Source organism: Aquila chrysaetos, chromosome 5 (genome assembly GCF_900496995.4).
Source record: "Aquila chrysaetos chrysaetos chromosome 5, bAquChr1.4, whole genome shotgun sequence".
Taxonomy (NCBI): domain Eukaryota; kingdom Metazoa; phylum Chordata; class Aves; order Accipitriformes; family Accipitridae; genus Aquila; species Aquila chrysaetos.
In genome coordinates, this window is record NC_044008.1 from 3178769 (window position 1) to 3206708 (window position 27940).

A 27940-nucleotide genomic window follows, 5' to 3' on the forward strand; every position below is an offset into this window, starting at 1 on the left:
ACTGCATGCCCCAGATCCTGTCCTGCCCTTAGTTTATTAAGGCTCAGGAAAGAAATTGCTGATGGTGCCTACTGCACTGAGGAGGGGGGAGAGTTGGAGGGTGTCTCTGCAAGTCTATTACATCTGGGCTTCTTTCCAGCATGAATAAAAATGTTCTGTATGTCCGGAGTTATCAACATATTCTTTTTTATTCCTGTCAATTAATCTAATCTGAATGAGACGCTGCTGTTCCCAGAATAATAGCCTTGAATGTAAGGTCTTATTTCTCATCTGCTTTGTAGACTAGACTCAGATGTTGTTGGCCTGGGAATCATGCTGTTGATTTACTCCGCGCTGAATCAAGCCCTCTTTGACCAAAGCCCTGACAGCCTCAGTGAAGTAGCTCACTGGTGAGAGCAGGCAGTCTTGTTACGGGACTAGGAGAAGGCATTGTAGCCCCGTCCTGGTTCAGACGCTGGCTCTCCTGCCCGTGCCCCCGCCTCTAACCCCATCCTGGCTCTTGGCACCTCTTGCCCTTCTCCCCGTACTGTTTATTTTTCCTTCCCACAGATGAAAGGCAGAGAATCAAGCTGCACGAATGCTATATTGTTCATGGCTTATTGAACAATTAGTTTCAGCTCAGGGTCTAATCTTCCGGCATTTCTTTTCTTCCCTTTGTATATGCCATGCGTGTCTTGGAAACTTGTTGGCTGCAGGACTTGTGTGGCACTGTACGAATGGGCTCAGGGCTTGGCTCAGAGGGATGCTGTGCCCAGAGCAAAGCAGGTGTGAACTGCTCTGGCTGCTCAGAGCGGAGGATAATTGGGGACTGTAAACAAAACTAAAGAAAAAAGGCTACAAAAAAGATTGCATGGTAACGCCTCCTGCTCAGAGTTGGATATGCCCCTTTGGCATTCCTCTTCCCGAGGTCTCTCCATCAGCTGGCTGAGGTTTCAAACTTTTTAAACCCTTTTCAAGGCTCTCTGTGGTTCCTTTGGCTGGTGGGCTGTCAGAAGTGCAGGCGACCTGCTGGTGCATGGCTCCCTGCAACGCCGGGAGCGTGCGGGGAGCCCGGTGGGTGCCAGGACGTGTCTTTGCAGAGCGGGACAGCAGCAGCACTCACCTCTTGGCACTGGTGCGGGGCTGCATGTTCTCTTTGCTGTCTCCTGAATGAGGTTTGCTGCTGCGTGCCAGGACCTGGTGTGTTCGTGCGTCTGGGGGAGGAAGAAGCGGTCGCCCGTTGTCTCTGCGCCACGTCCCAGCATCCCCAGCACCGTTGCAGGGTTTGGGACTAGCAGAGCAGCCTGGCTTTGCACGGGGTGACCCACAGCCATAAGCCCTTGCTCACAGGGGCAGGATAGGAGAGCTATGCCTCTGCTTTTCCCCAGCGGCTTGCTCATTTGGGCTCTGCTCCTGTCTAACTCCAACCTGCCATGTTTTCCATCCCCAGGGCTTGTGACACTGATGTTTGGGATTTTTTCCAAGGACTGTAGCAATTCCTGACCTCTCCCTGTGCAGGCTTGCACATGAATGTATCACACCTTCTCACACCCATTCATCCAGAGGTTTCACACCCCTCTGCATTCAGAACAGAGCATTCTGCATCTATTTTTTCTCCCACATTTGGGCTCTTCCTGCCCTCCCTACTTGAGTTCAGCTATCTTCATACTGTTCACTACTCCATACGGAGAGTTCAGTTCACGTGACTGCCCCATTAGCTGCTCTAACTAAAGCCCCAGGCAAATAGTCATTGAGGATTTATTTTTATTAAAAAAAAAAAAAAAAGTCGGATTAAGTATTCTGATGAACAAGAATAACATTAGCAGCTGTGCCTGCTCAGCCGACATGATCCCATCCCTCATATCATAAGCTGATTGCCTGTATGGGTCAGTAAGTTGTCCCGGCAGCCCCTCTCCAATAATGCTTTGCACATTGTTTTCATAGGGCATGAGGTGTCTGGGGATGGCTTCAATACCTGGAGAAGCTTCACAGGTGCAGAAATCCCTTCTTCAGATGCCTTTGAGTGTCAAGTTGAACACAACTTAGGGCCATGATTGCAAGAGACCGCCTTGCAAAGGTCCATGCGTGGTCAGTTTCTCGTCCCCGCAGCACAGAAGCATCCCCAGCCCTTCTGGTTGAAGTCCCTGGAGGGGGTGGTGGAGAGACTGGGTAGCGTCAACTCAGGCTTCGCTCGGTGGGAAGAGATAACCTGGGGCTTTCTGCTTATAGAATGTGAAGCTCTCACCTAGGCGAGAGCTGGGCTGCACCTTCTGATGGCTGAAAGGGAGGCACAGGGGGTCGGTGGAGGGGAACGGGGGGCAACAAAGCTGCTGTCACCCACTGGGGAGCAGGGGACAGGCGATCCTCTGCCACCACCCGACATGAAGCCGAGCAGTTTGCTTCGGTCACTCGCGTTGCAAGGTGCTTGGTTATTACTTGGAGCGGTGCCAGCCTGGGGAACAGATCCCTTCCTCTGCCTCCAAAGCACCCAGAATTAGGGCTGCTTCTTGCACGGGTTTCTTTCCCCTGGTGAGCAGTCCCTGGGCCCACGCTCTCCCTGCCGGCTGGCAGCCGGCGTTTGTGTTCTAACGTTCGTATTAATGATATCAACAGTCACCTTAAATCCCACTAATGCTAAACCCTGAGCTGGCATCGGGCTGGTGCCTAGCTTCTGCTTCACAGGGGCTTGCCAAAAGCTGTGGGATGCCCTTTGAAGATGGGGAAGCAAGCGCCATAAAATTATGCAGCCTTATTAGTGGTATTATTATTTGTTCTCCACAAGCATCTGAGACTCTTCTTCATCCCCTACCCCCCCCCCCCCCCCAACTCTGATGCTCAAAAACAGTGGCAGCTTTCAGGAACCCACAATCAGAGGCACCATTCAGTGGCTTCAAACTGCAGGTGAGCATCCCAGGGGATGCATTCTTCTCCCCTTCCAAGATGCATCTCTCTAGGAGGGCGATGTGTGCATCAGAAGCTGCTGTGCCATGTAGCTCTGCTGCCAAGAGATAAATCATAGCGTGGGCATGCAGGCTGGCAGAGGGGAGCATCCCCCCGGAATGCCAGCCCTTGGGAGCTGGTTGCTAGAGACAGAGGAGAAAGCCCAATTTTCCAGGCCAACTGGAAAGTGTTCCCATACCCTGCAGGTCCTGCCCTGAAGTGTGGGAAGGTGGATGAGGTCTTGCTGGCTTGCTGTGGTCCTTCACCCTCTTATTTCTGTTATTTAAGGACTGGGTTTGCAGAGGACACTTACCCCCTGGAAGAGGGCACCGTGCCACAGAGCCTGGTGCCGTGCAGCAGAGGCACTGCTGAGCCACACTTTCCTGCGAGGGGCTGGTGTAACTTCTCTGTTCTCTGTCTAAAAGACAGATCTCACATCAGCATCCATAGCTTCTAGCTGAAAATCTGGGGTTTCGGCTTTTGGAGGATTTTGTTAGTAATCTTTTACAGTGTATAAAGACGTGACTGTCACTTCTGTCCATCTGTCCGTCTGGGCTTTTCTCTGCGGCTTACCCCCAGGATATCTTGCATTATTTTAGGACCTCTGTTTCAGTGCTGCAGACTAGAAAAATTATATTTTTTCTCTCTGAAATCTTCTAACCATTTCTAGTGGATGTAGGATTTTCAGCTGTTTTCTTTCCATGGGGAGGACAGTGTCACAGGGATGAAGAGAAGAGTGTACGTGTCTTCGGATCACGAGGGATGCAGTAGAAAGTGCTGCGTGAAGATGTTGCTCCCCCTGTTCTGCAGGGAGAACCCCCTTTCTTCTGAATAGAGAGGAGAAGCTGCTCTGTCCTAACAAAGCAGCACTCCTCTGGTGCTTCAGGGAGTTGTTCCACAAACACCTATCTTTTGGTCCTCTTGGTCATTTTTGAACAGGGCCCATGTAAGCGTCATGATCTGTGAGCCTGGAGTTGACTAGACTTTAACAGGCAAACAGAGGAAAGAGAGGATCTCCCAGCTTGGGGCAAGTATCTCATATCCAACATGCTCAGCAGGAGATCCTTATGGGAATGGGGTAAGGGTAAAGTGTGAACCTAGTGCCTAGACCCTCAGCTTCCATCAAGAAAAAAGATGAAGAATTCATGCAAGAAGTTATGTTGGGACTGTCATGTTGAATTGCTGTGGATCATCTCCCACCCATGCATGAGTTTAAGCCCTTTCTGAATCCCTCCCTCTCCTTGGCCCCAGATCTGGAGATCTGTGTCATCTGCGCCCAAGCTGCACCAGGGCAATACCTGTGCCGTGTTCTAGTGTGGGAGAAAATTGGAAGGAAAAAACTGGGCAGAAAAAGGAGCAAAAGTCCCGCTTCTGACACGGGAGATTAAATAATTAGCAAATGTGGCAGGAAAGACGATGAAAAACAAGTGCAATGATTCATGTTTTATGTCTCCTACTGTACAGAACACTTTAAAGTGTCAGACAGCACGACAGTCACTCTTTAAAGCCAATTAAAGTTTTATAATAAATAGAAGCTTTTTTTTTTTTAATCTCTCTCTCCATGTGGTGGTGATGTAGTTCGCTGTAGAGAGCCTGGCGATGCATTTGCTAGAAATCCACAAACAAATGGGTACAGAGGCCTGCTTTTCAAAAGCCTCTTTTATGCCAATTATTTACCTTCCTTAAATTCAGCTCCAGTGGGGAAAGTAGCCGTAATAATATTGTATTTTTTCATTGTGCTTTTCATTCAAGGAGATTACAGCCAATAATCTGGAGAGGGTAGGGAGAAGTGCTCTCTTTTAATGGTTGGGCAAGGTGATTCGGGAGCTCAGAGATCAGCAGAGCAGTACGTGAGCTGGGAGCAGATTTTGGGACCCCCATTGCCAGGGAATTCATTTGGAGAACGCAGGTTGCTCTAAGCTCTGCAGGTGAAGGTGGGCTTGGAGGTCGGATGGGGGTTCCAATTAAGTGAAACAGGGTCATTTTTGGGGCCAGGAGAGCAAAGGCTGTAGGATGCAAGAAAGAATGAGCTGGAATCTATTTTCTTTGTGCAACATCTCCTGGAGGAAGACTGGTGGTTATTGACCTCTTGGACTGGCAATACTGGAAGATGCTGTAAATTGGGAGCAGCTCTGGTGGGGGCCGTGCTGAGGGGGCAATGGGGACTATGGTTATTGTAGCCCTCTTTCCTTCACCTCTAAGTTTCCCCATAGTTAGCATGGGCATGAGAAATGGAGCTGCTTGCACAGGACTCATTTCGCCAAACTCCTCTTTGGCTGCTTTGCAGCTCGTTGCTGTTTTGTCTTTGCATTAATGGTGCTTCTTGACAAAGGAAAGGGACTTTCCACCGTTCCAGACCCTGGGGTAAGATCAGGTTCACAGCTCTGAATTAAGAGATCGTGATTTCCCCAAGCCCAGGGAAGAAGCTGTGGACATGACTGCTCTTTTAGCTGCCGCGGCCTCTTCATCCTCCTCTTTTTCCATTTACTCTCCCATCAATGGCGCTAATATTTATACATCTTTATCTCGCAGATGCAAAAATACACCTCCAACCAATTGAAATTTTAATCCAATTAACATTAAAAGAAAATGAAAGGGCACTGAAATTGGAGGTGCCCCTTGCCGTAGCTACCGGTCCCCCTTGGCTGAAATATCTCTATGAACCTCGTCAGACTGTAGCCCATCATTCCCTGAGCGGCATCACTTTTATGTTTTGGAGTGGGCACCTCAGATGCAGAAAAACAGGTTCTTTGTCAGAGATCTCCTCTGCTTTATTCGGGAGGGTGATATAATTATTCCACAGCCTTCCTGCCAGAGGGGGAGTTGGAGGAGTGGTATTCCCGCTATTAGGCAAAGATCCCTTTAATTGGACAGGGTGAATATTCACTCTTTAATAGCGACGGGGCTCTAATCCTTCCTTATGTGGCTGCAGTCCCCCTCCCGAATGGTTTTTAATGACCCGTTGTCTAGATCATTAATATCACAAGTGCTGACACTAGTAGGAAATACAACAATCAAAGGGAGACCCTGAGAGGTCCGGGAGCAACAACAGTTTCCGTCTCCCCTTTGTTGTGGAAAACTGAGCACGGGTGCCCTGCAAAACCAAATCGGCGGCAAGGTTTTGGCCTCCTGCGGTGGGCAAGGGGAGGGTTAACTCTGGCAAATTGCAGAAGCTCAATTAGTTCAATTAGGAGCTTGAAAACTAAAGCAGCTCTTCCTGAAGGCCTGTCTAGGACCGTAGGCTCTGCCTGCAGGCTCAGTAGCACTCCCACACTGCCCCATTCCCTGGGGCTCGCAGCTTTTGAGGGCAGCCTACGTTGAAGAGGGAAGGTCAGACTCCCACCGTCTTTACTCTATCCTGGGCTGAGGACATTCTGTAGAAATCTATGACGTTACTCCAGCGTATTCTTGGAGGAAGAATCTGGTCCAGAGAGTCCCAACTGGGAGAGATTTCGTAAATGGATCAGAAGGAAAATAGTAAAATCCTTTTTTTTCTTAATTTTTCAGCGTTCTTTTGAGTGCCTTCCCAATAGTGCATGAGCGATAAGCACCCGTCACATCTATCCGTCCACAACTGTAATTCTTTTTCAGTGTGACAGCACCTGCCTTTTGATAATCTCAGAAGGAGTCAGGGGTATTAACATAACAAATCTGCGGCTGTCTACTGAGTACCATGTTGCTGGCGTGTCACAGAACATATATATTGAGTGCTACTAAGTTCCCATTGCTCTAAAACCACCCTATGTATTAAGACCTAATGAATTGCTACCTGACAAATTAACCGGCTGTTGCAAGGAGCCGATGTTGGCAATGCCCTTCTCTCCCTCCTCCTGTGGCATATTGCGTTTTGCAGCTTTTAGCCTCATACTATAGGTCTTGGGAAATGCTTTGTGGTGACCACGTGTCATGGTGCGTGTAGTAGATGCTCTGCCGACCCCTTGCATTGAAGGTGCCTGTGGTGACAGGGAGCTGGGTGTGACCAACATGATCTTTTCTGATGTTTTTAGGATTAAAAAGGGAGATTTTGTTTGTGGTGGTAATGGGGCGGTCCCTCGCTCTTCTGAGTCTATACCTCATCCTGCCATGCTCTGGTCTGGTGTGTGGTCCAAGCAGCATGATCCACTACAGAAAAAACTGACCCCAAACTTCCATCCACTTGTTCTCACATCATTGCATCCCCCATGTGCTGCTTGTGCGGCCAGGTCACCGGCGGGTTTGGAAAAATGCAGGGACTGAAATAATAACACGGATTTTTCGCTAATTCAGTTTCCAGCTGGATCAGCTTTGCTGCATGGCACTGTGGGCACGGATCTGTGCTGACACAAGGGAAAGGTGGCATGGGGATGGGGGTGAACAACCAAGGCTGGGAAGGGGCAGAGGGGAGGGCTCTGGTCCATCATACGTTGCTACACCCAGGAGAGAAAAGCTGCTCTCCCTGCAATGGGGTAACAGCCCAGCAGTACTCTTGACAGCTGTGGATGGGAAGGAGAAGTGACTCATCTCTCTGGGTTACATTAGATGAGTGAAAAGTGTTTGCCTAAGCTAGAATTTAATGAGAAAATAGGGGTTAGTAACCTCCAAGTCCTGGCTATTCTGGGAATATTAGCTTCAGTTTTTCTGTCCCTTCCCATCTAATTTACACTAGGGTGGGTACCACTCACCAAAGTGCCCCAGCTACAATCTCTCCCTGATGCAGCACAGGACTGGGCTCAGAGCTGTCATCTTCTTCCAGCGAGATACAGGATGCCGCTCTGGGGAAAAAATATGTTTACCCCCAAGCTTTCTTTTTCTTTCTAAGCTTCCCCCCCCAAATGATTAACTTCCCAGTCCCCTTGCACTGCAGACAGTGTTTGTGCAGCTTTTATTACCTGAGCTGCTCTGGGAGAGGAAGTTCTGTGCCATCGGTGAACCACACGTCTCTCCAGAACACCTCAAGCAGCCGCCTGTCTCTCCTTTCACTCTCATCCAGGCTGCCTCCTCGAGCCACTGCGGGAAGAGAGGCAGACTCCTCTTGCAAACCACAGAAAGACGCCTTTCTCTCCCACCCCTATCAGTCCTTTACAGATTCACAATGCTGGCACCACCGTGGTGCACGTTGACGCAACCCCTTTTGTTGGCCCGGCGTCCCGCGCTGCTGGATTAGATGCCATCTGGAGGCAGCCTGTCTCAGCCTGACAGTGTGATGGATGGTGTCATAGGTGATGTGATGTTGACACCTGCTTATCTTTCTATGCCTGGTTGCCCCAACCTTGACACATTCATTAGATCGGCATCTGTTTGCAATAGCTTTCCCGGCATCTGCTCTTGGTTACCATGGCATGCACTGAGGTGTGTGGACTGGCAGGGGTGGAGAAGCTGGGACGTTGGAGGAGTTAAGGCTTATGAGGTCTAAGCGTGATGCTGGATTGATTTATAATTACACCAGTCTCCTCCCACAGGCCCTCTATCCGTGAAGGAGCTACTTATATTAACGCGTTCATTTTCCTGTAAGGTGTGAACCTCCAGGCTGGGGTTTGTTCTTGCTTTGTACAATCAGGGACGCTTCAGGGTGGGATATGGCCCAGATAGTGGGGCCATGACACTGCCCAGGGATAGCTCAGTGCTCAGGCGCGTCTCCTTTCTAAGCTGCAGAACACAGGCTATGCTGGTTGGGTTATCATCTGTTTTCAGGCTGCCTTTGTCCTTGCACACATTGTAAGAACATGATATTTTTGAAAACAAACACATGGGAATTCACACATACATTATTGTGGGGCCCAAAATAGCACAAGGGACCTTCTTTGTGCAAAGTTCAGTGGGCTGTCAAGCTGCAGCCTCTGATGACCAGCTCTTTTTCAGGGCAGAAATATGTTAAGATATCTGCATATAACTTTCATATCCAGGGAGCATACGAAGGCATGTTCTTTCCTACGTAGAGCTGGAGGCAGTCCTGCATTTATCCGTGGCTCCTGGATCCTGGCAGGCTTCTCCACAATGAAAGGCTCCGACTGTGTCTACTTTGCAGGTGCCATACACTAACTGTCTGCAAGCACAGACTTCCCATCAAGGGCTGTTGTATGGCCAAGAAAACCAGATGTCCGCAGCGTATGCACATGGTGGCTGCCCATGGCAGGCACAGTAAGTCAGACCTGTGCGTACACACTGGTTGCATGCATAACTCATAGCCACATTGAGCATTGTGGGATACTAAGGAGTGACCCAGATCAGCCTAGAAAACGTATATGCACCTTGGGGTCAAAATGGGAATCTAGGAGTCCCACTGGCTTGACAGATATGTTAATGCTGGCATTAGAGTTAGAAATCCTAAGAAACACCCCTATGGCTTGCTATAATGTCTCAACCCTTTTTGACTCTTGCCATCCAGAAGAGCTCCTGCCTGGGGAGCTGTGCCTAAATACTCCATCTCCCCCTAGCCCACAGGCATAAAATGGAGAACACATGCAAGTCCATAAACTCACCAGTACGGTCCGTCTGGGACCCTGCTCCCCCAATCATGAGCAGTGGGGTCTCCTTGGTAAAGGTGTCTCTCACAAACGGTGCCTCTCTGGCAATAAGATGAAAGAAGAGAATGGGCCATGCCCTCTAAGAGCCTCTAGCAGAAAATCTGATCTTTGGGAGTAGTTATTATAACTTTTTACAATACGTCAAGACTAATAAAAGACCCAACCACATGAACAGGAACAGCTTTATGGGCCAACAGGGACTATTTCTTGACTTATTTACTTGATCTCCTGCAAGCCAGCCTCTCTTTTCTGCCTTTGATGGCACTTTAATCCTCTCACCTTTTTTGCCAGGCCATGTTTAATCATAACCCATCAGTGACAGCATTTGAAAAGCTTGTCCTAAGCCAGTGATTCAGTGCAAAGCATTGTGGATACTGGCAGCAATGTTCAAATGTGCTGGATGAAAGGAGTTCTGGGAGGTACCTGCTGGGCAAGGGTTAAATTGTACTGATGGGAGGGTGTTAAGAGAGAGACCATCAAGGGCATGTCTTGTATGGGAGCTGAGCACCTGGCCTGAAATGATACTGGTGCTGATGGTGTATAGATGAGACTGATGAAGCCCTGAGTACTGGCCCTGATAATTACTACAAACTAAACTCAACTTCCCAGTCTCGATGCACTGGCTTTCCCCCCTCTCAAGGTATATGTTTTCTCTCAGCTCCCTGTGTTTAATCCACTTGATTATTTTTTTCTTGTCCTTCCCTCCCCTATATACTGTGTCCCATCTTCCCCCATCCTCGCCATCCTTCCCTTTTCCTTCACTTCCCTTTGCACTCTGACCCTGTAATGTGTGGCCAGCCCTTCTCTGATGTTGATCCCTCTTTGTCTTCATTCATTCTTGTCTATTCTATGTTTCTGTGATTCCTCCCTCCCTCCCACATCCTTCCCCCAATCTGTTCAGGGCTCCATTCCTGTTGCAGACACTATCTCAGCTCTGGAACAGCACATGACACTCCTGGCAGTCATCTTGAGCTTGGCTGCTGTCCCCAAGTTGTCTAAGGCTCTTCTGAGAATGATGAGAAGCTGCTGTGTGCCTTCAAAGTCACAGCTAATTGCATTAGCTCCAGATCACGTAACTCCCGTAGATGACAGCTGCCAAATTTAGGAGCACTAGTGAGGTCTTGTAGAAGATGATGGGGATGGTGTGCTGGCTTTAGCATAAAGGAAATCCTGGGTGCTGTCAAAGGCATTGGTGGTTGGTTCTTCTATTTTTTCAAGATGGTTATCACTTCATGTTGTTCTCAAACCTGTTTCACCTCACAGTGCAGACTTATCTCACTGTTTCTGTTCTTCTTCTCCCTGTTTTTCTAGTGGCCTTTGAAAACAAATTACAGTTTCCAAACTATCTCAAAGCCCAAACCACTTGCATCAGAGGCATCTTGGTGTTAAATACTGACTCTGAGAACCTGCTTCACTCATCTCTGTCTCAGTGCTTTTATATTCTGGAATTTGCAGAACTTAGGAGAAACAGGTTGAAATTCATCCACCTCCACCAAAAACTTGAGGTGGTTTGGACTGATATAATTTCCCTCTCCCTGTTTCCTTGACACTGAAGCCAGAGCTGGGAGCTTTTTTCTGTAGTCAGTCTCACCAGATCAGCTGCTGCGTTTTCCTCCACTGATGGAGGATATTAACAATATCTGAACTTGAGAACATAGCATTCTCTGGGGAGGTCACACAGTAAGGTTCACATAAGGTGGTATCCTTTTTCTTCAAGATCATTGATGATTCTTCTGTCTGGAACATTCCTCTAACATGAGAGCAAAACAAGCATCCACAATGCAACAGGAGATCTAAACTCAGTTCTTGCAGTGCTAAAATAAAGTCTATGATCACCCAGTCCCTGTGGCTAGAGGGCAAAAATGTCACAGCTGGAGTGATCAGGAATAAGACAGGATTTTATCTTATGAAGTCTCATACAGCTCTGTTTCAGTTTCTCTCCATACCAGATATGAATTCACACCCAAGTATCGCAAAATCCTGTGGTTTAATTTGGGCACAGAAGAGACATGAATATTAAGAGACAAGAATTAAATATAGCTCTTGGCCATCTGATTGCGTGGCTTCTATTCTTCCCTGCACTCATATTACTCCCTTTGGAGGAGCCCAGAAGAGATTTTGTAGCTAGTTTAGCTCTGGCCCTGTGGGAGGACCCAGGAGAACTGGTAAGTCTTGTCCACTTCTAGGTCATCTGAGGTCTCTGGGTCCTGCAAAGCAGGGTGATTGGTGTGAATGCGTGTGAAGGGACATGCTGCTCGGGTGTTCGCACCTCAATTCGATTTGCCCTGTTTGGAGACTACTGCAAAAGATTTTTTTCTGTAGGATGCAGCACTCCTACAGATGATTTTTTTCCAATTTTTACCACAAGACTGGACTCTGAAAGGTCAGTTAATCTGGTCAGGCAGAGAAATTATAAGGTGGGGACCGTGCACTCAGTCAAAAGAGCTTGGAGTTCATTAATTATTGCTACATGTACAGGAGCTGCATCTGCTGGATGGTTGCATCTGCAACCCAGGGAGATTATGGTTGAGATATTCGAAGCCACCTAACAGATTTAAGAGAAATGGGAAAAAAACCCATAAGCAAACCCTTCCTGCTAGTTTGAAGGAAAATTATTTTAAATCCCCTAATCGGCTCTGAGATGAACCTCTAAGCAACATGTTCAAGGTCACACAGGGAGCCTGTCGCAAGGGGGGTGCTAACCCAGATCCGTGGGGCTCCAACCATACAGCATCCTCCATTCACCTGGCTTAGGGAACAGGTAATCCCTCGAAGCGGTTCTCTCCCCAGCTGGGCAGGGACCATAACCACCCTCCTCCCAGCGGTCTGCAGGGCTACCCCCTCCACGGAAATCATCATCCCCTTGTGGTCCAGCTGAGAATAAAAAAAAAAGAAAAAAAAAAGACCCTAAAAGACTAAATCCAAAGAAGGTGCATGTAAAAATATTTGCTTAGCTTTCCATGTAGAAGGTGGGAAGAAAGGCAGCGACTGTCCTGTCTGGACTGAACTATGCCTTGCTGTGAATACCACTATCATGTGTCCCACGTTTTCCAGCCAGACGGCTCAAGTCCATGTTAATCTCCCTTCCATGCATAAGCCTGTCCAAATCCCTCGTCTCGCAATCCCCAGGTGGTGAGCGATCACCCTTGTTAGAGCAGGAAGAACCGAGGTGCAGATCTTGCAGGGCACAGATGTGGACACTTGATGGTATTTCCCTGTTTTTGCTGCTGAGAACTCACATGCGGAGCTCTCCCATAAATAATGTAGGCACAGTTGCTGCTGCAAGGTATAAGTTACTGATTTTGTTTATGCAGCGAGGACCAGGGATATAAATAGCCCAGTGGATACAGTTGTGGAAACCAAACTCTGGCTATGGACTGTGTTTACATTCAGGGCAGGGGACAGGGATGCTTGGAGGGAGGCATTTCGAAGGTGACTTCCAGTTCTCCTGATGACTAATAGCTGCAAACTGATACAGCAGATTCTTTCCAGCATGAAGCAGACTGAGAGATGTCAGCGGTGCTCGGAGGTGATGTGAGGGCATTTCATGCCAGGGGGTTTCAGTCAGTGCCTACTGTACTGTCACATGGAGACAGAGCTGTTTAGCATCTCTGTCAGGTGCTGGGAGGTGAAGCTTGTGTGCTAGATGCTGCCTCGGTCTCTTGGTATGTGGGGAAGGTCAGTTAGTGTAGTTTACTCTGCCTTAATTCTCCAGAGACCTAAGGGAGTCTGTTTACTGTATCCCTTTTTCTCAAGGGTGCTCATGAATGTTTGAAAACTGCCATGAGATCCTTTTGTATGGACTGAATCCTCCCAAGCTGGCACTGCCAGATGAATTGTAAACAGGGAGAACAGAAAATGTAGTTTATAAGGGAGAGATTTTTAACACAGATTTAAGGAGGGGATACTGTGATGTGGTTTTGAGCCATGATGGGAAAATCTCAGAGGGTTCATTAAGTGTTCAAGACTCAGCTCTTCTCTGGTGACACACAAGCCTTTGGGATATTTGTTGGTGAACCGAGTGTGCCCAGTTTGCCTCTGAGATTTTTAGGTCTCCCACCGAGCCAGATTTCACATCTGAAAAGTCTTTCTTATGTGCTCAGATGGCTCAACTTCTGGCTGAGATGGAGCTGTGAAGAAACTGTGAAAGGAAAAGCAAGGTAATGGATCAGTTTAGAAACAGTCTTGTGAAGCAGAGACAGCCTTGTGGGGAGGGAAAGCTCAGTTTGCTTTTCGGGTCAGCTCTGATTTTACTTGTCATTGTCTGGGCTTGGTCAGCCTCTGTAAAGACATCACTGTCTTAGCCTGGATGTGACTTGTTGACGTCTTGTGTCTTCCAGTGCCATCTGGACCGCGTTTAACTGAATACCTCCAGGGGTTTACAGCAAGCTAGAGATTGGTTGGGCAAAGCTTCAGAGAAATCATATCTTGGTCTTTGACAAACTGTGCTCAGAAAGGAAATCCCCCAGCTTGCAAAACCCCGATACCTTTTGAGAGTGCCACAGTCATGTCATGTGGGCAAGCTGGCAGAGCTGACTGGTGTGACTCGAATCTGCCCAGCCAACCTCTCTGGGTATGTGGAGCATCTCACATTGACAGACGAGGAGGGACACTTAAAGAGGGATAGACAAAACAAATCTGAATGCTGCTGTGGGGGAGGTACAAAGCCTGGACCAGGAATGGATCAGGATTATGTGTCTTCTGGTGTGAGCTGAACTTGCATTTAGACTCACATGAACTTTGGAGAAGTCACAAGCACAATGTAGACCCTTGCCTAAGCTCAAAGCCTGTCCTTTCTGTCTGTAGGAAGTTGCATCCAGGCTGGAGCAGATCTAATATTTACCTGACAGCCCTGAAGTCTAGGATTGGCTCGATCATTGAACCAAGACTATTCCTAAAGATGTAATATAGATACAGGTTTATGCTTCCCATCTCTAATTCCTCAGTGTAGGAAAGACCTAAGCTTTGGAGAGACAACAGGCCCTGAATCCTGAATTGCACTATCCACCCTCTGCCCTTTTTTTGAATTTTTACTTCTTTTTCAGTCTGGGGTCCCCTTCCTGCTTCACTCCAGACAAAGACACAGAGATTTCACAGGGCACAATGGCATTTTCACAGTTAAAAAAAAAAAAAAAAAAAAAATCTCTCGCTTCACCGCTGTTGCAGAACTAAAGCTCAGGAGAGACTGGGTTAGACCAGGCTCACATCTGAAATAGGAGCCAGGATGGAGGCAATACCATCCTTTCCTCGGTCCTACATGCTTCCTTGCTGACCTGGACCTGACTCTTCCCTCCCTCTGGGTGTTTTTCTAATTGCCCTCTTCTCTCTTACTATGAGACATTTAAGGACAGATCTCTAACAGCATCACTGACTTTTGGCTTCCGTACAATCTGAGAAGGTGTTTAGGACAGTGAATCTTCCCTAATTTCTTGTGTGCTTCCCTCGGACAGACTGGCTGTCTATTCCTGCAGGACCTGCCATGTCTGCAGTCCTGTCTTTGGCTTATAGTCCACATTGGCTGTTGTCCAAAGACTCACACCAGGTCCAGCATCACTGAGACAAACTGCCAGAAACAATCCTCAGATCTCTCTGGTCTTAAGTTAATTCAGTGCTCTCAATGGATTAATTTCAGAGCTAAAGACAGATACGGAGAACAGTAATTACCTCTCTCCCACACATATCTGTTCCCCGAGACTGTACATGATTTTTGCATTGCAGAAAGTTTCTCAGTGTCTAAACTCCTGCTGTGCTGTCTAATGAATTAAAAAAAAAAAAAGAAAAAGAAAAAAGAAAGGAAAAAAGAAAAAGGAAAAAAGAAAAAAGGGAAAAAGAACAACAACAAAAAGAAAAAAATGGAAAAAAGAAAGAAAGAAAGGTTCAGGACATCACTGTAGACAGACAAGGAATGAATTAAAATGGGAGAGAACCTGCACCTAGGCAGTTACCTCCAGCTAGAAATGGCACCATAAAACCCCATTCCAGTTTGCTTATTTGTGTCCCTGGGCCCTCTGTAACAAGCAGTTTAGATGTTAATTTGGAGCATTCAGACACACTCTGGGCATCCCATCATGAGACTTGAAGCATGGAGAGAAACTCAAGGAGACTTGATGGTCTGAAGGGCTCCCGGGATGGAGAGGACAAGGAGACTGCCAGCTCAGCTGCTTCCCCTCCAGTTTGCCCTTGGGAAAAACACCCTGCTTTGCTTTGCTGAACGCCCCGAGGTCTGAATTCCTCTGCTTGGGTTGGGTTGGGGTACCAACTGCCCCGCTCGCTATCAAATCGTGGCACATCCCGGGGTGCGGGGCCAGGCGGCCTCGCTGGCCTGACTCGGCGCTGCTTGGAGAGCGAGGTGCTATTGCAAGTGACTCTCCTTCCAGGCACACATGCGGGCGGCTGTTTTTAGAAGCAAGCAGATGATGTGCTAATTAGAAACAGGGCATGAGCCATCCGGGCTGGTTTCAAGTGTCGCTCCTTTCATCAGGACTCAGACGGTAAGGGAGGTCCCTGGCTGGGGAACAGAGAGGCTCCCTTTGTTGGGAGAAAAAAAATTCCCGCAGATAGAGCTGGGAAAAGAGCACTGGCTCTGGAGGCAAATAAAGGCCACATCAGTTTTATCAGCTCTGCGGGAGGAGGAGGAGAAAGCTGGAGTTAAGACTTTGGGGTGGGTGGTGTAACCCCGTGGGTAGCGAGAGTACCGGGTTGCACTGTTGGACTTGGTCCTTTACATCAGAGCAGGAAACCTTCTGCCTTTGGACCAGACAGTTGGATGTTTTCATTTCATAGGACGTGGTTTAGTGGTGGGCTTGCTAGTGTTAGGTAAACAGTTAGACTCGACGATCTGAAGGGTCTTTTCCAACCTAAATGATTCTGTGATTCTATTCTACAATTCTATGATTCATAGGACCCATCACGGCTCATGTCAGTATCTAGCATTAGTGGATGGTGCTGGGGTGTAAGTGAATGTGAGGCTTGCTGAAGCTGTTATTCCATCCTCAGGAGGGGAAAGGCTTCCTGTGTCTGTTTTACATGTTGGTTTTGGCTGTTGAATTTGACTCTGTCTCTAGAATTGCTGATGCTACCCAAAGGCAAGCATAGCCTAAGTCAGGGAAGGGAGGGGGTCCAGACTTACCTTAAATCTTGAGCCTGGATCCTGGTAGTGGCTCCAGACTCACCTCTACTTTGCTTTACATGCTCTGTGGACAAACTGCGAGTTTCCTTTCAAACCCACTATCCTGGTACCTCTCCTAAGGACTAAATCGTATCATGTAGGAACGGCCCATCTGGGGAATCCCTGTATATCACAAAAGGAGGAGAAAAGATTTGCTTCAATTCCTGCAATTTTCAGTTGTCTGTCAGCACAGGGAAGTGAAGAACTCTTTGTGGGCTTTGTCTACAGCCCTTTGAAGTCAGTGGGAAACTCCTGTTACTTCAGGGGGCTCCAGGCAATATGCAGAGTAATTTTCTCTCAGCAACATTGGGGGAGTTTTATTTCAATCCTGGAAAGCATCCCCTCCTCCTGCAAAGGCCAACATCCACCTATCATTCCCTCCTTCTCTCTTTTGCTCTCTTTTTCATATTGGCCATGTGAGTCCTATTAAAGTCTCAAATTTCCCCCAGTGGTACCCGCAGGGGAGTTTCCAAACACACAATTTTAAGCCTTGTGGTTGATAAGAAATTTATTGGCAGACCCCACAGAGGAAAACGTCGAGAAAGAAATTCAGCCCTTACACCCAAGTCTTCTGGGTGAAGCGTTCAGGTGAGGATGGTTGTTCCCACAGGCAGCTCTGGCAAGAAGGGAAGGGGAACAGAAAGTCACCGGGGATTGAACAGGGTTGTGCCCCTTCGTAGTGCAAATTCACGCAGAGGGCCTTGGTTTATCATGTTCCTGATTAAAAAAGCAATTACGTTTCCGTGATGGACTCGGGTAGATGAATGACAAGCAGGTAAAGCAGCTTTCTCTTTGCAGCCCAGACCATCGAGCCAGTACCTTTCACAAGCCTTCAGTTCACTTTGCCCTGAACCATGGAGTGGCACGAACTCCATCTGTCCCCCTTCAGACGGGTCACTTGCTCCATCCCCGTCCTCTCCCCAGTGAGCCGCACAAACCCTTTTGCCTCCTTGCTTTAAATAGGTCCCTTTTGCTCTTTGGGGTAATTACTTTTCTTTCACTCTGGCAGCTGTGAGGTTTCTTGATGGAGAGGATAATAAGTATGTCTGCACTTTAAAAAAACCCAACAAAACCAACACAAAACCAACCCATCCAAAACCGAAAACACCCAAAGGAGATAAAAAAGAAATCTGCATTGGAGAAAAGTGAACTGAAGTTTCCCATGCAGAGCAGCAAGCAGCTCTGCAGCCTTCTCTCTGCCAGTGTAATCAGAAAGGCATTTCTTTTTTTGTAAGAGTGCATATCAGCACTTAAAAAGGGAAAATAAATTATGAGGAGTGGTGCTGGAGGCAGGAATCATCTTCTAGCAAAGGGGAATGAAGCCTGCAGCTCCATTTAGTTAATATGTTTTCACGAAGCGGGTATGCTTGAGCGTTTTATATGAGCTCCTAAGCCGGCTGATGCTGTTTGCAGGGAGTTTCTAGAGGTGGTACCACAGAGAGTAAGTCACTTGGAGAGCAGGTGTTATTTCTAAAACAAAGATTATGGTTTATGGAGTTGCAATTACAGAGTTCTTTCCTGCAATGTTATTGCTACTGCTGTTGGCTTCTGCATTCAGGCAATGTTTGGGTTTCATTTCGAAGGAGAAATTGATGATGCAGTTATTATCCCTTTGATGAAATCCCACTCTTGTATAAAGGATGCATAAAGTTCTGTTCTCTGAATATATCTGGCGATCAAACAACGGGAGTAAACTTGCTTGTGGTTCATTTTTCTAGTTAGCACTTTGCCTAAAAACTTTCCCTCCACCCTTCCAGCTGTCTATGGGGACCCCAGCCTGATTTCTTTATGTTTGTCTCTGGCACTTCATCAAATCCGCAGCGTTTGAATCCATGTGCCTTGCAATAGGGCTGTCCCTCTGGGGCTCATATTCCTGATTGACTCTGCACGTGGACTTAGTTTTGGGCACTGCCTTCTACCGCTTCTTCTCTTTTCCTCCCCTGCCTGGGTCCTGAGCAAAGAGCAGTCCTCAGGCTTGCCAAATTTAATGAGGTTTCACTCAACCCTCAGTGCATTATTATTTATAGAGGCTTCCAGGAAGAGAGCTCATAACTGATGCTCACCAGAGCAGATGTTCTTTAGAGAGGGTCACTGTATGCAGGGAGTATCTAAAATTATCTAAAATATCTGTTACTTTGAGGGAGATTTTAGGGCAGATTTTTTTTTATGGACCCAATCCTTCTGTTGCCACTTTTATCAGAGTAGCTCCATGCCTGCTGGTCAGCTTGCAGTCTGGAGAGGGGAGGAAAACGCAGTTGGGCTTTGGTGTTTCCAAACCACAGCCATTTGGAGAAAACAGATCTGATTCTCGAGTTTTTAGCCCACATCCGAGCAATTGCACCCCGCAGGGGTTTGCCAATGCACGGCCCAGGGCGAAGGGGAGTGGAAGGACAGGAGAGGTAGGTAATAGCCCTGGCACTGCTGCTTGCTGAGAGCTTTGAGGAAAGAGTGTTTAGTCGGGTACCCATCTACTTTGCTTGGAAAATCAAGTTACTAGAACTGGAGCTTAAAGCGTACTGTAAATACCCAGGGAAGGACTGCTCTTGCCTGGCTGTGCCGGCACTGCAGGAGCTCTGTTGCTAGCTGCCAAATCCCCACAGCTTCCAGTTTTGCCAGTTGTAGTCTGCTCTTGCCTAATAGAGACCTGAAGGTGCCTGCGAAATCGTAAGCAAAGCCCAGTTCCTAATGGTTGATCATATTAGAAACACAGTTCCAGTTCAGCGGCACCAAACCTTTTATGACTGATAATGGAGCTTCCCGATGCATTCGACTGGAAAAGTAGAAACCAGATTGAAATAAAGATGCTACCTGCCTCTGCCAGGCTTGGTGAGTTGGTTCGCTGCATTATGCACAGGGGCACACAGCCTATCTTGACTGCATCTGGACTCTGCTGCTGTTGTTACTCCGTCGAAGCATGTCTGGCCAGAGATTAAATAGCTGGATGCTGGGCTAATGCATTATGCTGGCTTCTAACTCCTATAGCTGCCGGTCTGTTTCTGAGTCTTAAGCAGGTCAAAAGGAAAGAAAAGTTCCTTTTTTGTGTGTGTTCTTAACCAACGGGTGAAGTTTGTCCACATCATATGACCAGGCTGACTACTTGATTTGACCTTAGTGGAATCAAGCATGCAAGAGAAAGCCACGACTGTCCACGTATGTGAACACAGAATCAGACTCTGGGTCCTTCTTCGAGGTTTTTATAAAAGTCAGTCGAGCATTATCTGTCGAAAATAGCTTCGTTCCTTATTATTGTTATTGTTTTTAGCACAAAGCCAGCTTTTTTACTGAACGGGTTTTATTTTCAAAAGAATGTGGACTTTGCAGACACTTCTGGTATTTCTATCAAAAATAAAAAAAGAAAGGAAGAAAAAAAGGAGAATACTGAAAAAGAAAAGATATCAGCTGAGAATGGTGATTGCTGTGGTTCAGTTGTGTATCCTTCTCTACTCCAGGAACAACAATCCCCAATAAACTCTTTCTCCATTTGCCAGAGAATGACATGATGCAGTATTTCTTGCCACTCACCGTGACGTATCGTGAGGGACAGTGTTCATCTGGTTACCTTAGGCTGCACAGGGACATGGAAACTCAGGATATCTACAATTGCAGCTTTAAATGAGCCACCTTAGTAACATGCCTACTTTTTTGTTTTTGGGGGAGAAACGTTTTGTTTGGGGGATTTCTCTAGACATTTGCCTCCCTACCACATCACTAGCATATTTCACCTTGCCATAGCAGAAATCTGTTCTTGCTGTGTGTTTTTCAGAAAATTGTTCTGCCTCCCTCTGCTTTCTGTAACCCCCTTGTAAAAATTGCAATGCCCTGGGAGAGGACCCATGAAGCCTAGGTTGTCTCTAAAAGCTTTGTGATATCTCCATAGCGTGCAGTCATCCCGCACCTCTGCAGTCCATGGAGAGAAATGGGAATTTTTGAACAGCAAACCACCTCATCCCAGTGTTGGCATCTAAAAGAGCTCAGGTGGATGGTGCCCAGAAATTGCCCATTTCTCTGTTGTCTGTTGAGGGAGCTGAGTGATGAAGCTCAGATGAAGAAATGCACAGTGGAGCCCGCGTTTAGTGTTGCTAGACATAGCTAAGAGTTCTGATGGGGTCACATACCTACTTTAATGCCCACTTGCTCATAAGCAAACCACCAGCAAGAACTGTGAACAAGCCAACCTCACACTTTCCTCCTGGTGATCCAAGGCCAGGGGACCATTTCCATTGACCCACCTGGTGCACAGCCGCACTTCCATTTCCCTTTCTGGCTCCATGGTCCTAAGCTGAGCTGCTATCCTAAATTTCAGAGCCCCTGAGGCACGCCTAGGCTTTGGACATAGAAACAAGGCAGACCCTGACATTGTCAAGGCTTTAGTGCTGGGTTAAGACTTTTTTCTCTGATTGCCTGCGGTCTGCATTCAGCCCTTCTGCCAGCCTAAAAAGACTTATATCCTCCGTGCCCCGGTGACCTGGCCTCAGCACCTTTGCTGCAAAAAGCATCCCAAGTATTGATCGGGAACATGATGAGGACACTTTTCTGCCTGTCCGTTCGTGTGCACGACACGTACATGCACACACATTGACATGCAAGATTTCCATTTCTGGTCTTAACCTAGGCATTTACAATTCCTCTCGCGCTCCTTTTGCTTTCTTCTTAAAGAAGGCAAATAAAAGTGTGAATAATCAATTTCCTAACTGGAATTAAAAACGGCTCCAGTTAAAATAAGGGAAAGCGTGAACCAGCATGTAAAGTAGGATAGAGAGGTTATCTGAGCTCCGATTAGTATCCTGCTCATGTAGGAGAACAATTAACGTGTGCATGAGAACGATTAAGCAGAAGGTAAATTACATGAAACGCACCCATTCAACAAAGCAAGCGGGCTTGTGGACAGGGCTGGTGTGAGTTTTTATGGCTCCGCTGAAACAGGGCAAGGACCACAAGAAAGGATGTAGTTTCTCAGTTTGCTCGGAGCTACAGACCAAAATAGGGTGATAAAGATCCAGTCTCATCTTGGGCTTTTATCAGAGGTTGAGCCGTTCAGTCTGAATAAAGGAAGAATCGGGAATGGGTTTAGTGAGCTCTTTAAAAGGAGGCTGTAAGTCCTCTTGCTTCACGTGAGCTCATGTGGAGCATGATGTGGCTGCTAGACAGGGAGCTGGGAATGGGGTTTTGTGGCTTGTGTGACTCACTGATGGATGTTTCCTGGGGCAAATCTTTCCCTTTGATTCCTCTCCTGGGTAGACCAATGAGGATAATGGCTCCTTGTCAGCTTGGGATGCTCTTTGAAATATTCCTGTAAAAACTACTAGGCAAATGGGAAACATTATGGCAGCTGTGGCCAACCAGCTTGTCTTGGGAACCTGAGGGATGCAGGAGGCTGGGTGTCCCCAAACCCTGTGCACAGCTGCTGCTGCTGTGGGGAGCAAGGCCAGGGCTGGTAAGACAGGTCGTGAGAGCTGTGGGCTGCAAAGTGGCCAATTTGAGGAAGGATAAGTCCAATGGTAGAAGAGAACAGGGTGCAACAGGAGGTGTTTGGCTGTTTCTCCATGTGGAAGATTTCCAAGATCTGTCTAGTGAGACTAGGTAATGGATTTTGAAGGTAATCTCAAATACAAGAACGACTCTGCTCATTAAAGTCTCCATAGCCAGTATAGCAAATCACAGCAGACACCTTCCAGGAGTTTTGACAACAAACATCAACCATCAACAAGGATAAAATAAGGACAAGTCAAAGGCTAGTATTGATTCTAGGAGCCTTTGAATTAAATCCTTGTTGGCCCACTCAGCATGTGGAGCTCAGGCCAGTTTCAAAATGCCTGTTCTTTGTGACTGTAAGGCTGAGTGATATATATCCATTTAAAAAAATAAAAAGGGAAAAAAAAAGAAAAAATAAATTGACTCTTGCTGTAATCAATAAACAGAGAAAGGGCAATAGAAACAAAGGGGTAATAGGAGAAGTGTGTGTGTAGGGGGAGCCACTCCACTGATATTTGTCATGAAAGAGGGTTATAAGTGCAGAACAAAGAGATCATTTTTAGTACACATTAGTAAACATTAAGAAGCAAATAAGCAAGAGCCTATTTCTTAAGCATAGAAGTTCTCCTAATGAGGGCTTTGTGTTCCCTAAATATATTATCTCTGTGCTGTCAGATAGTTTTAAGGTAAAAACCCACTTTGGCATGATTTAAAGAAAAATCATGATTTTATAAAGTCTCCCAAGTCTTCCCCACCCTTTTTTTTCTTATTTGGAATAAAATGTTCCTCTGCAGGTCTGGAAAACTCTCACAATAGTACAGCTTATATCTGTCAGAATAAGACCCTGCAACTACCTGAAATGGGCCAGCCTTGTCTTACTGTCCCTGCAGAACAAAGTGCAGAAAGTAACTCAGTTCCAGCACTGCAGACAGGGTAAATTCAGATGCAAAACTTGCAATTTCACAGCCTGATTGTTTGCAACTCTGTCATCATTTATGGCTCATTACAGTGTGATTCAGAGAGTGCCTTGTCCAGGTGATGTCCTCATCCATGGGTTTAACATGAGCTGTGTGTTCCTAGTCTCTGGAAGTGAAATGTGCCCTTTTCTTCTTCCCAGAAATTGGTGTATCTCCTTTTGTTTGCTGCATTTGAGGTCTGTATGCAGACTCTGCCCATATTCTGTTGGGGGGGGGGGGGTTGCTATATGATTGGTCTCACATGGAAGGCTTTTATAATAATTTTATATGGGGTCAAATGGCAATGAGGAAGGCTGTGGACCATCAAACTCACGGTCCTTATGTAGTGACCTCTGTAATAAAACTCTACTATTTCCCTTCTGAGAATCCCAGGGGAAGAGGAGGAAGAAATGAAGAAAGAAAGAAAAAATGATTAAAAAAAAGAAACCAGAAAGAGCTCTTTCAAAATTCATGAAAGAGGAAAGTGAGGTTTTGTTGACATTCATGTTTGATGAAGAGCAAGCATGCAGGCAGGACGAGTTACTCCATAAGCAAACACTGCTCTAGGCTGTATTCCACTCTTCCTGCTCAAATCAAGTGATATAATTAGCTCCTGGAAACTTCAAAGTGTGGGGTGCAATAGCAGGGGTACAAGAGGTGAGATTCCTATTTACCAGGTGGGCAGCATTAGGCTTTGGGGAGAAATCTTAGATGGCAGTGGAAGAATAGTGTCTTGGGCTAACACTTTGCTTTGTGGGTGGGAGAGGAGGGGGGTAATGTAAGGTCTGCACGACCTGCTGCAGAAGCAGAGAGCAGAGACGAGTTGATTTCGTCCTTTGCTATTCCCGTACGAAGAATGAAAGGGCAAGGGATATTAAGTAGAGTCCATTGAATTAGATTAAGGGAGATTAGCTCTTACGCTGTTGCTGGACTGGAAGATCAGTTGACCACTTTCTACTAATTTTCCCTCTTGGGGTTCAGCGTTATCTGAGATTGATCAAAACCCTTGGAGCATTGTATCTGGAAGGCAACTGCCTCCCGGGCCTCAGATCTAACCAATGCAATTCTGCGTCTTGATGAGTTGCATCTTGCTCAATGCCCCTTTGGTTACAAAGCCTGTGTTCACTTGACACGGCTTGAAAGGTACTCATTCAAAAAGATTTTCTTCCTTCCAGACATATTTTGAAACCAGAGCAAAGTCTGAATGAGTTGTTTCAGCTGGTTGATGGGTGATGCTGTGGGCTTGGGATACCCCATTGTGTCTATTGATCTAGGAAATGGAAAAAGGGATTTTAAGGTTGTCTTTGATAAGATTTTTTTTTAAATCAGGGGAATAGAAAAGAGTTATCTTTAATCATTTTGCTTAGCTGTTGACACATGAAAGTTCTCCCAGAATATAACAGAGTGTGAATTTAAAGGGAGTGAGTTTTTCCAGACGACAAGTCCTTAGGGAGGCAATGTTTCCACTGTTTTAATATAAGAGGATGAGCCCCTGGTTAATGCTTTGGGCTGCAATTTAGGAGATCAAGGTGCAATTCCCAGATCTGATGTAAAATATCCATAGCTTTTGAAATGTCCCCAAAGGTCCTATCTGTTGCTGGCCAGGACCCTTTACAGAAGCGCAACGTGGGTGTAAGCTATCTCAAACCAGAGGGTTCTGTTTTGCAGTAATTATTGCAGCTCTGCAAGGGAGCAGGATGAGTGCATTGGGCTTTCACTCTTGAGAGCATTGTCCCCTGTCTGTGACATGAGATAGTCCTTCCCTCTTTGCACCTTTGCCCATTTGGTATCTTCAAAGCGCTAAGAGATATATGGCAGCCACAGTTGCTTATTAAGGCTGTAGTTCTGCTTTTGGAAATTACTGAAGAAGAGCGTTTAAGTCTGTTGTTTTCTGCACCATCTGGGTTCCCCCTCTTGCAGTTGCATGGAGGAGCACACTGATGGAAGTGGTGGTTTTCTCCAGGACAGGAGGGAGGCTCAGGAGCAAGCAACCGGACGTAGGGAGCTTTCAAGTTGGCCTTGCTACTGAAGAAAGCACCAGGAAAAACGCACTTTGTATTTCCAGTGGAGACCTGCTCCCTCCACAAGCCTCCATATCTTATTGCAAAGTAACACTGAAAGCAGGAAAGCAAGACCTTCTGAGTCCTCTGCCAAAGACCCTGACACTTAACCCTTCTCTGCCTCAACTTCCCCATCTTCACACGCAGGACAGGGTCTTGCTGGCTTTATAGAGGAGGTAGATGTTCCCTCAGGTTTGTCAGATGCTTTGTGGTCAGGGTAGAGGGGGCATAGCTGCGTGCTCATTGAGGATTTCTCACCTTCCTTTGCAGCCTAAACCAACCTGCTTGGGTATTTTCTTTGTGCCCATATTCAATTGCACACTAACCTCCCGCAACACACGCTCTGGGCTCTGGGTGGGCTCCTTTCCCATGGAGCAATCTGTCCTCATCTATAAGCAGTGAAGGGGGCTGTTTTGACATTGACTGGGATGACTGGTCAATACAGATCCAGGAAGTCCCGCCAGTTAATCCTGGTCATCTCTGACTGTGAGATCCTATATTTGGAAGCCTGCAGCCACAGACAGAAATTGCTAAATCGATGCTCAGCAGGGCACCACAGATCCATTATGCCTTGTTTAACTGCCCCTATGTTCTCCCTTCTGCAGCAACAACCTGACTATGCCTTCTGGAAATGCATGGAGAAATAGCACAGGGCAGGAAATGCTGCAAATAAAGTAAGAAGTTGGGTGGTTTAAGCTTTACAACCAGAACAAAGAATTTGCTTTGGTGCTGCATCAGCTCTGGAAATGCCTCTTGATGAGCTGCTCTTAGGAACATGCCATTTAATGGTGTACCTCTTTAATTAAAAAACAAGCAAACCAAAACCAAAATGCCCCAATGCTCTCGAGTGGAGCTGTTGCAGAGAATGTTTCTCTATACCGAAATACATCCCATTTCAGGAATATTTCTTTCTTAAAGATCTGGTGACTGATGCTGTGTGACAGAGGATCACCCTTGGAACTATAAGTGAAGTCCACTTATAGAATTGTATGTGACAACAAAAATTAATTCATCAGGACCAGTGATCCTAATGAACGTGATATCCCTATCCTAATGAAAACCTTAAGGATTTCTGCAGGGAATAGAGCTGGAGTGGTTTACAAAAACAGATACCCTTGCAAAATAAAAATAATTTAAATAACCCATCCAAAACACACAAATCAATCATTTGCAAAATCTTCAAACATTTTATAAATTTTAATTTCTTTGTTACTTCCGACAAAGAAAAGTGAGTGTTGATTATATTCCCTCCCTCACCCACCACCCCTTCACGGCTGCATGCATGTCTCTTTGATTTGGGCTGGCTGGCTGGATCATTAATTGAATATAGTAAGGTCTTTTCAGATCTTGGAAAAGGAAAAAAAAAAAAAAGGAAGCGTTTTCTATTGCTGTTTATATTCCCCCATCCAGGGCTTGACAATCCACCCCGTCTGTTCCAGAGGGCCCAGACCACCTGAGTCTAAGTTTAGATCATATCCTGCTACATTAAACTCCACACATAATACGTTGGCCACATGGGAAAATTTAAGGAAAATGAGATTTTATTAAAACCAGGAGACCGCCTGACTGCAGAGGGATATAATAACAGTGTTATGAGGTTCTTATCTCACATGAAAGTTTCACATTTCCCTGGTTTCCTTTCCTTTATGCTACTGTGGCTTCCCCCTCCCCCAATTCCATATGGGTGTCTACTTATTTAATGCAATGGCTAAAAAAGCAACACAATTAATAACACAATCATCCAAAATATTTTATTGTTTAATGAAGGCCCCATAGACTTTTTAAGTTAGCACAGTGGCATCAAAGGTTCCCATCAACATCCCAAGCACCTGATGGGTCATGCAATCCACCTTCCAACAGGGAAGAAGATGCCACGTGGGAGGGCAAAGTGGGTTTGTACATCAAGAACGGCTGATCTTTTGTGTTGTGCCCGAATTCATTCTGCTTTCACGTTTTCACATCTTTGAAGATGTTGCTCAGTAAGACTTTTGCAGGTTTTGAAGGAGCCAGTGGGCACGTGGGCTTCATGGTCAACCAGGCACGCCGTGTCTTTCACCTGGTTTGCTCTGAAAGCACAAGAGGTACCTTGCTGGTAGGCTGAGCAAGCCTCATTGTACAAGTCTGTTGGAGCTGAACGGCACATGCTCTTCATGGTGAGAGCTTTAGAGTTCCACTCTTTCATTGCTTCATGCTGTCAGATGTTCACAGCTAGCGTCCTGTTCTGGCGTGGCCAAACCGCCTGCGCACACCTTGAGACATTTCTTGCAGGAAATTGTTGGGAGGTCAGGAGACCTCTGGTAGCCGTGGCTTTTCTCAAAAAGTTGCTCTCATTGGACTCCAGCAGATTTTCTTTAGCTGATAGTGTGGTGGAACATACCAGAAAGGGAAACAAATCCAATCTGGCACTGACCCTGTCAAAAGTTGCAGATGGAAGGGAAAAACCTCCATAATTCATCTTCCCAACAGCATGATACAAACTTCCACGGTGAACTTCCTTCCTGAAGCCTGAGGAGTTTTCTGCCTTTTCTTTTTTTTCCCCCTACTTTTATCTCCTTCACTCATATAATTACAGAAGTCACCAAAATTCACTGAAAACCACGTACTTGATCACCCCAGTCTTCGGAGACCTCCTCACCCTTCCCCAGAGAACATCCCTCCAGCAATTTCCATAGGTGCTCTGATCTATGCGTCATTCTGCCCCGAGTCTGTTGCTTTAATTATACTCCTGAGATCCCTGTGTTAGCAAGGAGCTGTGCGAAGGCTCTCTGGAGACAGACGCAGGGAAACCCCTGGCATTCCCAGACAGTATTCCAGATAGGTGAAGGCTGCAAGAGATTTGCTAATAAATATTGTTCTTTATTT

General features: G+C 46.6%; 1 protein-coding gene across 4 annotated transcripts in view; it reads left to right on the top strand.

Annotated features, from left to right (window-relative positions):
• The window catches only part of PLXNA4 (plexin A4), a 462053-nt gene that overhangs the window by 136640 nt on the left and 297473 nt on the right, over nt 1-27940 (top strand). Inside the window, exon 1 of one of the 4 annotated variants that reach the window (XM_030015471.1) lies at nt 12520-12708. The exons of the other annotated variants lie outside the window; for them this stretch is intronic. The gene's annotated coding sequence lies outside the window, so the exon portion shown is untranslated. Of the gene's footprint in view, nt 1-12519; nt 12709-27940 lie in introns of those variants that run through there. 4 annotated transcript variants of the gene reach the window in all.